This window comes from Eubalaena glacialis, chromosome X (genome assembly GCF_028564815.1).
Source record: "Eubalaena glacialis isolate mEubGla1 chromosome X, mEubGla1.1.hap2.+ XY, whole genome shotgun sequence".
NCBI classification, from domain to species: Eukaryota; Metazoa; Chordata; class Mammalia; order Artiodactyla; family Balaenidae; genus Eubalaena; species Eubalaena glacialis.
The window spans coordinates 95,763,627-95,775,728 of record NC_083736.1 but is presented as its reverse complement, the minus strand read 5'-3'; the positions used below and the strand labels follow the sequence as shown (position 1 = coordinate 95,775,728).

The 12,102-nt window shown below is 40.7% G+C and overlaps 1 long non-coding RNA gene across 1 annotated transcript in view; it reads left to right on the top strand.

Moving 5' to 3' along the window:
- Positions 1-4,839, top strand: part of LOC133082661 (uncharacterized) — a 40,899-nt gene extending 36,060 nt beyond the window's left edge. The window contains exon 4 of the long non-coding RNA XR_009698970.1: positions 4,725-4,839. This is a non-coding gene — a long non-coding RNA (uncharacterized LOC133082661). The remainder of the gene's footprint in view (positions 1-4,724) is intronic.
- Positions 4,840-12,102: the final 7,263 nt, after the last annotated feature.

Below are 12,102 nucleotides of genomic sequence, written 5' to 3'. Positions count from 1 at the left end.
TAAATATCAATTAAATCTATCTGGTCTATTGTGTCATTTAAAGCTTCTGTTTCCTTATTTATTTTCATTTTGGATGATCTGTCCATTGGTGTGAGGTGTTAAAGTCCCCCGCTATTATTGTGTTACTGTCAATTTCCTCTTTTATAGCTGTTAGCAGTTGCCTTATGTATTGAGGTGCTCCTATGTTGGGTGCATATATATTTATAATTGTTATATCTTCTTCTTGGATTGATCCCTTGATCATTATGTAGTGTCCTTCCTTGTCTCTTGTAACATTCTTTATTTTAAAGTCTATTTTATCTGATATGAGTATAGCTACTCCAGCTTTCTTTTGATTTCCATTTGCATGGAATATCTTTTTCCATCCCCTCACTTTCAGTCTGTATGTGTCCCTAGGTCTAAAGTGGGTCTCTTGTAGACAGCATATATATGGGTCTTGTCTTTGTATCCATTCAGCAAGCCTGTGTCTTTTGGCTGGAGCCTTTAATCCATTCACGTTTAAGGTAATTATCGATATGTATGTTCCTATGACCATTTTCTTAATTGTTTTGGGTTTGTTTTTGTAGGTCCTTTTCTTCTCTTATGTTTCCCACTTAGAGAAGTTCCTTTAACATTTGTTGTAGAGCTGGTTTGGTGGTGCTGAATTCTCTTAGCTTTTGCTTGTCTGTAAAGCTCTTGATTTCTCTATCAAATCTAAATGAGATCCTTGCCGGGTAGAGTAATCTTGGTTGTAGGTTCTTCCCTTTCATCACTTTAAGTATATCATGCCACTCCCTTCTGGCTTGTAGAGTTTCTGCTGAGAAATCAGCTGTTAACCTTATGGGAGTTCCCTTGTATGTTGTTTGTCGTTTTTCCCTTGCTGCTTTCAATAATTTTTCTTTGTCTTTAATTTTTGCCACTTTGATTACTATGTGTCTCAGCGTGCTTCTCCTTGGGTTTATCCTGTATGGGACTCTCTGCGCTTCCTGGACTTGGGTGGCTATTTCCTTTCCCATGTTAGGGAAGTTTTCGACTATAATCTCTTCAAATATTTTCTCTGGTACTTTCTCTCTCTCTTCTCCTTCTGGGACCCCTATAATGCGAATGTTGTTGCGTTTAATGTTGTCCCAGAGGTCTCTTAGGCTGTCTTCATTTCTTTTCATTCTTTTTTCTTTAGTCTGTTCCGCAGCAGTGAATTCCACCATTCTGTCTTCCAGGTCACTTATCCGTCCTTCTGCCTCAGTTATTCTACTATTGATTCCTTCTAGTGTAGTTTTCATTTCAGTTATTGTATTGGTCATCTCTGTTTGTTTGTTCTTTAATTCTTCTAGGTCTTTGTTAATCATTTCTTGCATCTTCTCAATCTTTGCCTCCATTCTTATTCCGAGGTCCTGGATCATCTTCACTATCATTATTCTGAATTCTTTTTCTGGAAGGTTGCCTATCTCCACTTCATTTAGTTGTTTTTCTGGGTTTTTTTTTTTGTTCCTTCATCTGGTATATAGCCCTCTGCCTTTTCATCTTGTCTGTCTTTCTGTAAATGTGGTTTCTGTTCCACAGGCTGCAGGACTGTAGTTTTTCTTGCTTCTGCTGTCTGCCCTCTGGTGGTTGAGGCTATCTAAGAGGCTTGATGGGAGGCTCTGGAGGTGGGTAGAGCTGACTGTTGCTGTGGCGGTCAGAGCTCCGTAAAACTTTAATCCACTTGACTGTTGATGGGTGGGGCTGGGTTCCCTCCCTGTTGGTTGTTTTGCCTGAGGCAACCCAACACTGGAGCCTACCCGGGCTCTTTGGTGGGGCTAATGGCAGACTCTGGGAGGGCTCACGCCAAGGAGTACTTCCCAGAACCTCCGCTGCCAGTGTCCTTGTCCCCACGGTGAAACAGAGCCAGCCCCCGCCTCTGCAGGAGACCCCCCAACACCAGCAGGTATGTTTGGTTCAGTCTCCCCCAGGGTCACTGCTCCTTCCCCTGGGTCCCGATGCACACACTATTTTGTGTGTGCCCTCCAAGAGTGGGGTCTCTGTTTCCCCCAGTCCTGTTGAAGTCCTGCAATCAATTCCCACTAGGCTTCAAAGTCTGATTCTCTATGAATTCCTCCTCCCATTGCCGGACCCCCAGGTTGGGAAGCCTGACGTGGGGCTCAGAACGTTCACTCCAGTGGGTGGACTTCTGTGGTATAAGTGTTCGCCAGTCTGTGAGTCACCCACCCAGCAGTTATGGGATTTGATTTTACTCTGATTGCGCCCCTCCTACCATCTCACTGTGGCTTCTCCTCTGTCCTTGGACGTGGGGTATCCTCCTTGGTGAAGTCCAGTGTCTTCCTGTCGATGATTGTCCAGCAGCCAGTTGTGATTCTGGTGCTCTCGCAAGAGGGAGTGAGAGCACGTCCTTCTACTCCGCCATCTTGGTTAGTCTGGACTGCTTATTCTATTCCATTGATCTACTTGTCTTCCTTGATGCCAGTAAGTACCACACTGTCTTGATTACTGAAGGTTTATAATGATTCTTGAAGTCAGGTAGTTTTGATCCTCTAGCTTTGTTCTTCTTTTTCAGAGTTGTTTTTCATAGTCTAGGGCCTTTGCATTTCAACATGAATTTTAGAATCAGCCTGTCAATTTCTTTTTTGTTTGTTTGTTTTTGCCACACCCTGCGGCATGCAGGATCTTAGTTCCCCCATCAGGGACCGAACCTGCGCTCGCGGTAGTGGAAGCGTGGAGTCTTAACCGCTGGACTGCCAGGGAAGTCCCGAGCCTGTCAATTTCTTAAAAAACAATATCTGCTAGGATTTTTATTAGGATTGCACTGAATCTATAGATCAGTTAGAAGAGAATCTACATCTTTACAACATTGAGTCTTCTGACATATGAAGATGGTATGTTTCTCCATTTATTTAGATCTTCTTTAATTTCTGTCAGTAATGTTTTGTAGTGTTCAATGTATAGACCTTTCACATATGTGGAGAGATTATTCCTAAGTATTTCATACTTTTTGGTGCTATCATGAATGATAGTATTTTTAAATTGCAATTTACATGTGTTTACTTTTCACTAAACTGTCAGTGGCCAAATGTCAAAAAGTAGCCACTGAGGAATTTTTTGGTTGAAAGCTTAGGCTACCTACTCTAGGTTGAAAATGATTCTTTTTTTTTTTAAAGATTTATTTATTTATTGATTGATTGATTGCTATGTTGGGTCTTCGTTTCTGTGCTAGGGCTTTCTCCAGTTGTGGCAAGTGGGGGCCACTCTTCATCACGGTGCGCGGGCCTCTCACTGTCACGGCCTCTCTTGTTGCAGAGCACAGGCTCCAGACGCGCAGGCTCAGTAGTTGTGGCTCATGGGCCTAGTTGCTCCACGGCATGTGGGATCCTCCCAGACCAGGGCTCGAACCCGTGTCTCCTGCATTAGCAGGCAGATTCTCAACACTGCGCCACCAGGGAAGCCCTGAAAATGATTCTTGATGTATAACATGCATATGCTTATATTTCCATATCAGCTTTTAGAGGTTATTGGCAATGTACTGAAACTAGGGAGGAAAATGTCCCAGAGACAATTCTACAGTTCATCTCCATCACTAAAATAGCTTAGTACCTTTCAACTATATATGTATATGTGTGTTTAGAATTGAATCTGTTGAATTGTTGTATATTCCTTTCTCACCCACCCCCCAGCTATTCACCGCAATGAATTACTGGGATCTTGAGTGGGGAGAGGAGAAGAAGAGAGCATGTATGTATATGGGTATGTATGCATGTATGTGTATATTGCTAAAGCTGCCAGGGATCTTTATTGTCAGTAATACTTTAGGTTAATTACTGTGTGTTATGTCAGTCCTGCTCAGTTCCTAGCACATATTAGGAACCAAACCAGGGTGGTGGTTGTTTGCTTTTCCCCAGCTTTCCTTGGCCAGCATCGTTACCATAGTGACTCCATGACTGCTGTGGGATTTGGTGCAGACTGGGCATCCATTTAGGGATCTTGCCTGAATCACTTGTTACTATGGTATTTGTCAAGTGTTGTTTTTCCAATTTTGTTATTCCTTCTAGATTTATTCATTGGCTTTCGACTGTGTGGCAGACCTTTTCCTTCTCCCTATGATTTATTTATTTATGCATTTATTCAAGTATTTATATCAGTATGACTCATAGATTCCTATTTTGCTCAGAGGGTTTATTATTATTGTGTATTTTGATGCTCAAATTGTCCCAGAATTGGCCTGTCTTATCCCCTTCAACTTGGCTTTTGTGTCCATTTGATGTCTCCTTAGGATTCTTTGAACATGTACTTTGCTCTCTGAGCCTGAGTATCTCCTAATCCGTAGAAAGGAAGTAATGATGCCCACAGAGCATTGCTTTGAGAATTTGAAGATAAAAAATAACAGCCTACAGCATGTGGCATCTAGTAGGTCCTCAGCAATGTTAGTTCCCATTCCAAATTTGCAACCTTCATTCTGTTTAGTGTGATGCCTCTGACATTACCATGATAGCATGACCTCCAGAGAGAATACTTGGACATGTAACACAAGCAGGGATAAGTGCACATGTCCATGACGTGTGAGCCTCAGTGTCACTGCTGTGTGTGCAGAGGGGGCTGTGTGATGGAGCTGGGGAAGAGGAAAAGCATCACTGCACAGCTTCCAGTGAACTGAGAGGGGGCAGGCAGAACATCCTCACCTCTTCCCCGGTGTTTCATGTGCCTTCCCGTCATCTCACTTTCCTCTCTATTCCATGTGCTGTCTTATCTCCTTACAGTGGAACATCAGAGAAGGGTGTGGACTCTGAGCCCCAGGAGCATGAGCTGATAGAGAAGAACCAAGTGTGTTGTCGAGTCTGCTAGACAGGTTCCTGGAGCAAGAGTGAGGAGATCGGGCCCCATTGTTGGGACACTTTAGGTAACTCACTACCTTTTCACATGCCTCGTCTGTACAGCAGGCTAACAGTACACAATGCTCCTGACCACCCAGGAGTACTGTGGAGTTTAAGTGTGATGCCATGTGGGAAAAGAATCTGTGATTGTAGGTGGAAGGGAAGGACCAGTGCACTACATTAACGGACACAACCCAGATATCATAGAACTCTGCATGGTAGGCATTACATTAATGCCACACAAATGTCACATGTTTAGGTCAGGATCTTTTCAAATGTGGTCTGTGGACCACTTTATCAAAATTGTCAGAGGTGCTTGTTGAAATTGCCAACTCTTGGGCTCACTCTAGGTCTGCTGAATCAAAATCAGGGAGGTGGTATGGGAAGTATCATACAGTTAGTTCTGGCTCATCCTAGTAAAAAGGACTGCTGTGGACTTGCAACAAGGTGTTCTTAAAGGTTTGAATCTTTTTTTTCCTGCCACATGGCTTGCGGGATCCTGACCAGGGATTGACCCGGGCCCTTGGTAGTGAAAGCACAGAGTCCTAACCACTGGACCACCAGGGAATTCCCAAAGTTTTGAATCTTTTGATGTCTAATTTCTTTACAGTTTCTCCTGTTACTCAGTTTTTAATATGTGTCTACTCCTTTGTTTCAGATAAGGTAACAATTCCTTCATTTAAGTCAAACTTTTTTAGTGACTTATATGCGAGGCACTAGACTAGGCATAGGGGGATGCAGCCCAGAGAAACAAGATAGACAGGGTCCCTGAAGCTTTCATTCTAGTTTGGGAAAACTGGCAATAGGCCGGCAAGTCCATAAGTGGGGCAATTTCATATGGGGATGAGTGCTTTGAAGAAAATAAACACATAAATAGAATAGAAAATGTTGGGTCAGCGGTTACTATCCATGGGGTTGTCAGTGAAGCTCCTTCTTAGGAAGTGACATTTGAGCTGAGTCCTGAACTACTTACAAGAAGATGCCAGGCCTGAGCAGGCCTTTTCATCAGCAGCCTTTCACTGTGTGAGCACCAGTTGTTCCTGGAGCAGATGACCAGCTTGAGTGACTGGAGCCTTGCAGGCAAAGTGCAGAGTGGTAGGAGATGAGGTCAAAAGGGCAGACAGGAGCCAATCCAGTGACTGTCAGGTGAAGTGAAAGTATTTACACTCACACAGTTTATAAGTGGCAGATCTTGCATTTGGCCCTGTTCTGTCTCCAGAGCCCACACTCCTAACCAGTACACCTAAGAAGAAGAAAAAGACGTGCTGAGATATATTAGCCCATAGTGACTGATATTAGGCCAGGGCTGTATCTGTTTGGGTGAAGAATATTCTTCAGTAGCCATTTTTCCATATACAAAGGGTATTTAAGAAAAATGAAAAGGTAATAATTATAAAAACAAAAAAGTAATAATTATTACAATTACTATGCATTAGACAAGTTGGCTGTTAAAATAATTATTTGGGGGCTTCCCTGGTGGCGCAGTGGTTGAGAGTCTGCCTGCCAATGCAGGGGACACGGGTTCGAGCCCTGGTCTGGGAGGATCCCACATGCTGCGGAGCAGCTGGGCCCGTGAGCCATAACTGCTGAGCCTGCGCGTCTGGAGCCTGTGCTCCGCAATGGGAGAGGCTGCAATGGTGAGAGGCCCACGCACTGCGATGAAGAGTGGCCCCCACTTGCCGCAACTGGAGAAGGCCTTCGCGCAGAAGTGAAGACCCAACACAGCCATAAATAAATAAATTAATTAATTAATAAAAAAAAATAATTATTTGGACTCCCATGGTGAATTCTTTTCTTTTATGATCTCAGAGTGCTTTTCAAATAGGAATCTCATTGCTCTGTGTCTGGGGCCTCCCTGGTTGGGCCTCAGGGATGGTCTGATCCACTTGATAGGTGAGACCAGAGGAAGTGTGATGACTTACTCAAGGTCACCTAGAGTTAGTGGGTTAGGTCTGCCCCTTGGGTGTCTCCTGTGTCCCACCCAGTTTTCTGTCCATCAGCCTATGTTCCTATGTGTAGTGAATCACTTTTCAAGGGCTCAGAGGATACATGCTTCTCTGAGGTTAACCTGAAGGTAACATAAGAAGATACTAAATACCTTCAAGTAAAAGGAAATGGGGTGTTGATTTTCCTCTCCTTAATCATATAACATATACCTCTTTTGTGTCTGGCTCCTTTCAATGAACATAATGTGTGTGTGATTTACATTATTGTTGTCTGTAGTTGTAGATCATTAATTCTCATTGGTGTACAGTATTATATTGTGTGGATATTTCACAATATTTGTATCTGTAATAGGGATTTGGGTATTTTCCAGTTTTTGACTTATTGTAAATAATGTTGCTATGAATGATCTTGTACATAGCTTTTTGGACATTTATTTTCCTTCTCTTGGGCACCGACATAAGAGAGGCATTTCTGCATCATAGGGTTTGTGTATGTTGAGCTCAGTAGGAATTGCCAAGTAGTTTTCAAAGTGGTTTTTTCAGGCTATATTCCCTATCCTCACCAACACTTGATATTTTCCATCTTTCTCATTTTTATTGTTCAGGTAAGCATGCTGTAGTATCTCATTGTGGTTTTAATTGTAATTTCTCTGAAGTCTTAAGTGTCATGTATGTAAAAAAGGCCTCCTTGTTTTTTTTAACCTTCCAACTATTTGCTTAAGAAATTGCATCTTTTGTCCTGTGGAGTTTGCGTTCTTGATTCTGCTGATTGTATCCTTATTGTGTTGTTTATGTTCTTCTGCCTTCCTCCCCTATTTCTGTAAAAGTGATGATTAGATTTAGAGGCTTGATCCAGTTCACATTTTTTGGCAAGAATGCTCCAGATGAGGTGTTGTACTACTTTTAGCCTTACACCAGGAGGCTCATTCTGTCTGGCTGTCTCTTCTGACACTAAATTGATCACTGGGTTCAGGTGTTGTCAACCTGATCTATCCATTATTAAATTTCCTCATCTGCTTTTTACTTCATGTTTTTTTGCAGCCTCCCAAAATAGTTGCCTAGATCTGCTTGTCATTAAAGTTTGTAAAAAGGTGATGTTCTAATTCTGTAATTTCTTTTGCATTTATTAGCCAGAATTCTACTGTAAAAGGAAACTCCCCCCATCAACAGTTAGGTTATGCTGAGGTATAGTTTGCACAGGAAGGGAAGGATGAATGTTTTTAATTCTTTTGTAGTATTTCCACTTTTTAAAAGAATGAGAGTCATTTCCCTGGGATCCTCCAAAGGTGAGCAGTGAGTCGGTTTTATTTGTGTTTTGCTTTCCTTTTAGAATGTTATCATGACTCATAGACATTTGTATATTTGTCCATTGTAGTCATTATTTAACTTGATGTCAAATTGTTCTATCTTTGGCCAGTGGGAGACCCTTCAAGCTGGTTTATGAGTCTTTTTGACGTGCTTTCTGGTATGAGAGTGTGGTCTAGACACATGTGGTACAATTCCTTCTTTGGAGCTGGAATTAGCCATTTCTCCAAAGGAGCCTGGTCTCTTTCAGTGGGATATGTGTTTAGAGGATTCAGTCTGGGGACTAGAGTCATTCATTGCTACTTGATTGGTCATAGATGTTACGTCCTGAGAAACCCATTGTAAGTTGAAAATGCATTTAACACACCAAACCTACCAAATGTACCAAATCGAACCTACCTTAAACATGCTCAGAGCACTTATATTAGCCTACAGTTGGGCAAAATCATCTAACACAAAGCCTATTTTATAATAAAGTGTTGAGTATCTCAAGTAATTTATTGAATACTGAACTGGAGGTGAAAAGCAAAATGGTTGTATGGGTACAGAATGGTTGGAAGGGTATTGGTTGTTTACCCTAGTGATCTTGTGACTGACCAGGAGCTGTGGCTCGATGCTGCTGCCCAGCATTACAAGAGAGTGTCATATCACATATCACTAGCCTGGGGAAAGATCAAAATCCAAAATTTGAAATATGGTTTCTACTGAATACACATGATGCTGTCTCACATCCTTTGGTTTCAACTTGAAGGACTCCCTTTAGCATTTCTTATAAGGTAGGTCTAATTATGATGAACTCCCTCAGCTTTTGTATATCTGGGAAGGTCTTTATTTCTCCTTCATTTTTGAAGGAAAGTTTTTTCAGATAAAGTATTCTTGTTTGGGATTTTTTTTTTCTTTCAGCACTTTGAATATATCATCCTACTCCCTTCTGGTCTTCTGAGAAATCCACTTATAGTTTTTGGTACGTGGTCATCCACTTTCTCTTGCTTCTATCAAGATTCTCTCATTGTCTCAACTTTTGACAGTTTGATTATAATGCCTGTTTGTGTTCATCCTAGTTAAAGTCATTTGAGCTTCTTGAAGCTGGATGTCCATTTGTGAAATTTGTGGCCATTATTTCTTCAAATAAACTCTCTGCCCCCTTTTCTCTGTCTCCTCCTTCTTGGAATCCTGTAATGTATATATTGATCTTCTTGTTGGTGTACTGTAAGTCCCTTAAGCTTTCTTCACTTTTCTTCATTCTTTTTTCTTTTTATTCCTCTGACTCCATAATTTCAAATGACCTATCTTCACATTTGCTGATTCTTTCTTCTGCTTGATCAAATATTCTGTTGAACCCCTCTAACGAAATTTTCAATTCAATTATTGTATTCTTCAGCTGCAGAATTTATTTGGTTCTTTTTTATAATTTCTATCTCTGTTGATATTCTCATTTTGTGCATGCTCATTTTCCTGATTTTGTTTAGTTGTCTTAGATGATTATTTTGAATTTGTCAGATAATTTGTAGATCTTCATTTCTTTATGATTGGTTTCTTGAGATTTATTTTGTTCCTTTGATTGGGCCAAGTTTCCCTGTTTCTCTGTATGCCTTATTACTTTTTTCTGGGATTTGTGCATTTGAAAAAGCAGTCTTCTCTCTCAGTCTTTATGGACTGGTTTTATACAGAGTAAGATCGTCTCCACTCAGCCTGGCTAGAGATTCTCGGGGCCTTGCAACCCTTTTTTGATGATGCATCTTCTCTGGACTTGTTCATGTAATTTCCTAATTTGAGAGATTTGCTGGGCTTTTTTTTTTTTTGAGTTTGTAATGTCTTTCTCCCTCTGGTGTCTGTCTGTGGTACTGCAGGTTCTCTGGTTGGGCAATAGGCTGCAGAGCTCTCATTCGTTCTCAGTAGCCCCCAGGCATCCAAGGTATACTGGTTCCCTGTCAGTGCCTCCGGTCAGGTGAGACAGAAACTAGTCCCTTGGGAAGCCCCTGAAGAGCCAGAATATTTGATGTATGAATCACTCTACTTTTCCTCCTGACAGAGAAGCTGCAAATTGGGCTTGGCTAACTGTGTGGTTAAACCAATGAACCTGGTTTCAGTTCAAGGGGCTTTATTTGGGAGAGAACAGAAGAGCGCATGTTGTGAAACTACTTTCATCTCATGACCTTAACTAGAATCCTGGGAAGTGGAGACATTGTCTGACTGCTAAATGTAAGGTTTATTTGAGAGACATACTTGCCCCTCTCCTAGGCATCTGTAATGTCCCTGAAGCTGCCCAATTGGGACTGTCATGTGGTAGATTCATGAACTACTTCTGGGACTATGCTATTACCTAATTCCCTTGGCTTAAGGATGTTCCTCACTCTGATGCTGAGCCACTTTCCTGTGGAAAGGGCTAGGGATATTTATTTATTCTTATATATTTTTTCACTTCCAAAATCAAGACACTTTTGATACAGATAAAAAATGGATAAAGCAGGAGAGGGAAAAATCATTAGAAACCCTTAAAAGTCTATTACTCATGGATAAGCACTGTTATCATTTGAATATTTATTTTCAGAAATTTTATTATGCAAATATAACTGCATATTTAAAGAATAGTTATGAGATGATATCCTAGTTACAGCTTTGTAAGCTGCTGTTTTTGACAAACATTATATTATGATTGTCATTATAAGCCCACACAATAATAAAAATGGCAGTAGAAACACTAATGTTCAATTTAGGTATGATAAGAATGATTAATATTTATTGCCGACTTCCTCAGTGCCCAACACTGTTGTAAAGGCTAAAATTATACCTACTTGTTTCATCCTCACTATAACCTATGAGGAGACTTTAAACAGAAGGGGACACTGAGGCACAGCAAGGGCAGGACTAGCAAGTGCTGAGGCTTAGATTTGAACACAGGCTTGTGGCTCTTGAGCCCTTCATCTAACCAGTGTACATTACTGCCTTTCAGATGATAAGACCTTCAACCCTACTTTCAATCAGGGTAAAGCAAAATGAAACACAGTAAGATACCATGCTTTTTTCCTAGTTAACTAAGCAGAGATTTAAATACTGATAATAATTAGTGTGGTTTGGAATATGGGGACCTGTGACCTGTCCTACCAGTAGGGGCTCCCCCAACATCTTGTCTCCCTTCCTGTGCCTCTTGGATGTTCCTTTTCTAAAGTTGAGTGGCTTTCTTGTAGGTTTCCTGTAGGGCTGAGAATGCTTAAATTTCTCTGCATTTTATTATTTTATATAAGTGAAAGAATGTGTATTGTGGGGTGTTTATTATAGTAAAAAAATAAATAACATAAAGCATTTGTATACTAAAAATTAATTAACATAAAAAGGAAATAAAATATCCTCAAACATACCACCAAAAGAAAAGCCCTGCTAAGGTTTTCATCTGTATTATATTCTTTCAGAAATTTTCTTATGCTGGTACTTATACATTTACACATGCATGCCTGGATTTACATATTTATGTACAAAAGATAAGCTCTCATCCTACATATGGTTTTGTGACCTGCTCATCTTCTATCAGCATACCTCCAAGGGTCAGTGATTGTGATTAAAAATCAGTCTATACCATAGGGATAGTAGAAATGCTCATACCCAGTAAAGATAGAGACAAAGAAATAAAAATGACTAAAATGCATTATAACCAAGTGTTTTTAAGGCATTGACTCATTTATGCTCACAGGTGTATTATGAATTAGATATGGTGTTTCATAGATGAAAAGCTGAGGGACAGAGACATAAGGACTTGGCTCAGGACAGCATAGTTTGGGAACAGAGCATTTTGGGTTTGTTCGCAGCTCCTCATGCTCCAGAACCTGGGAAACTGTCAAAGATTTGTTGTTATGTGAAAGGAGCAGTCTATACAAGCATACATATGTTAGATGGTCATTAAAAGTAATAGTATTCATATATTAATATATTTATATAAAATATCTGGACTTAGTGACAAAAAGGTAGCTTGTGACCTTGGTGAGAACATGTTCATTGCAATCATGGAGACAGAAGCT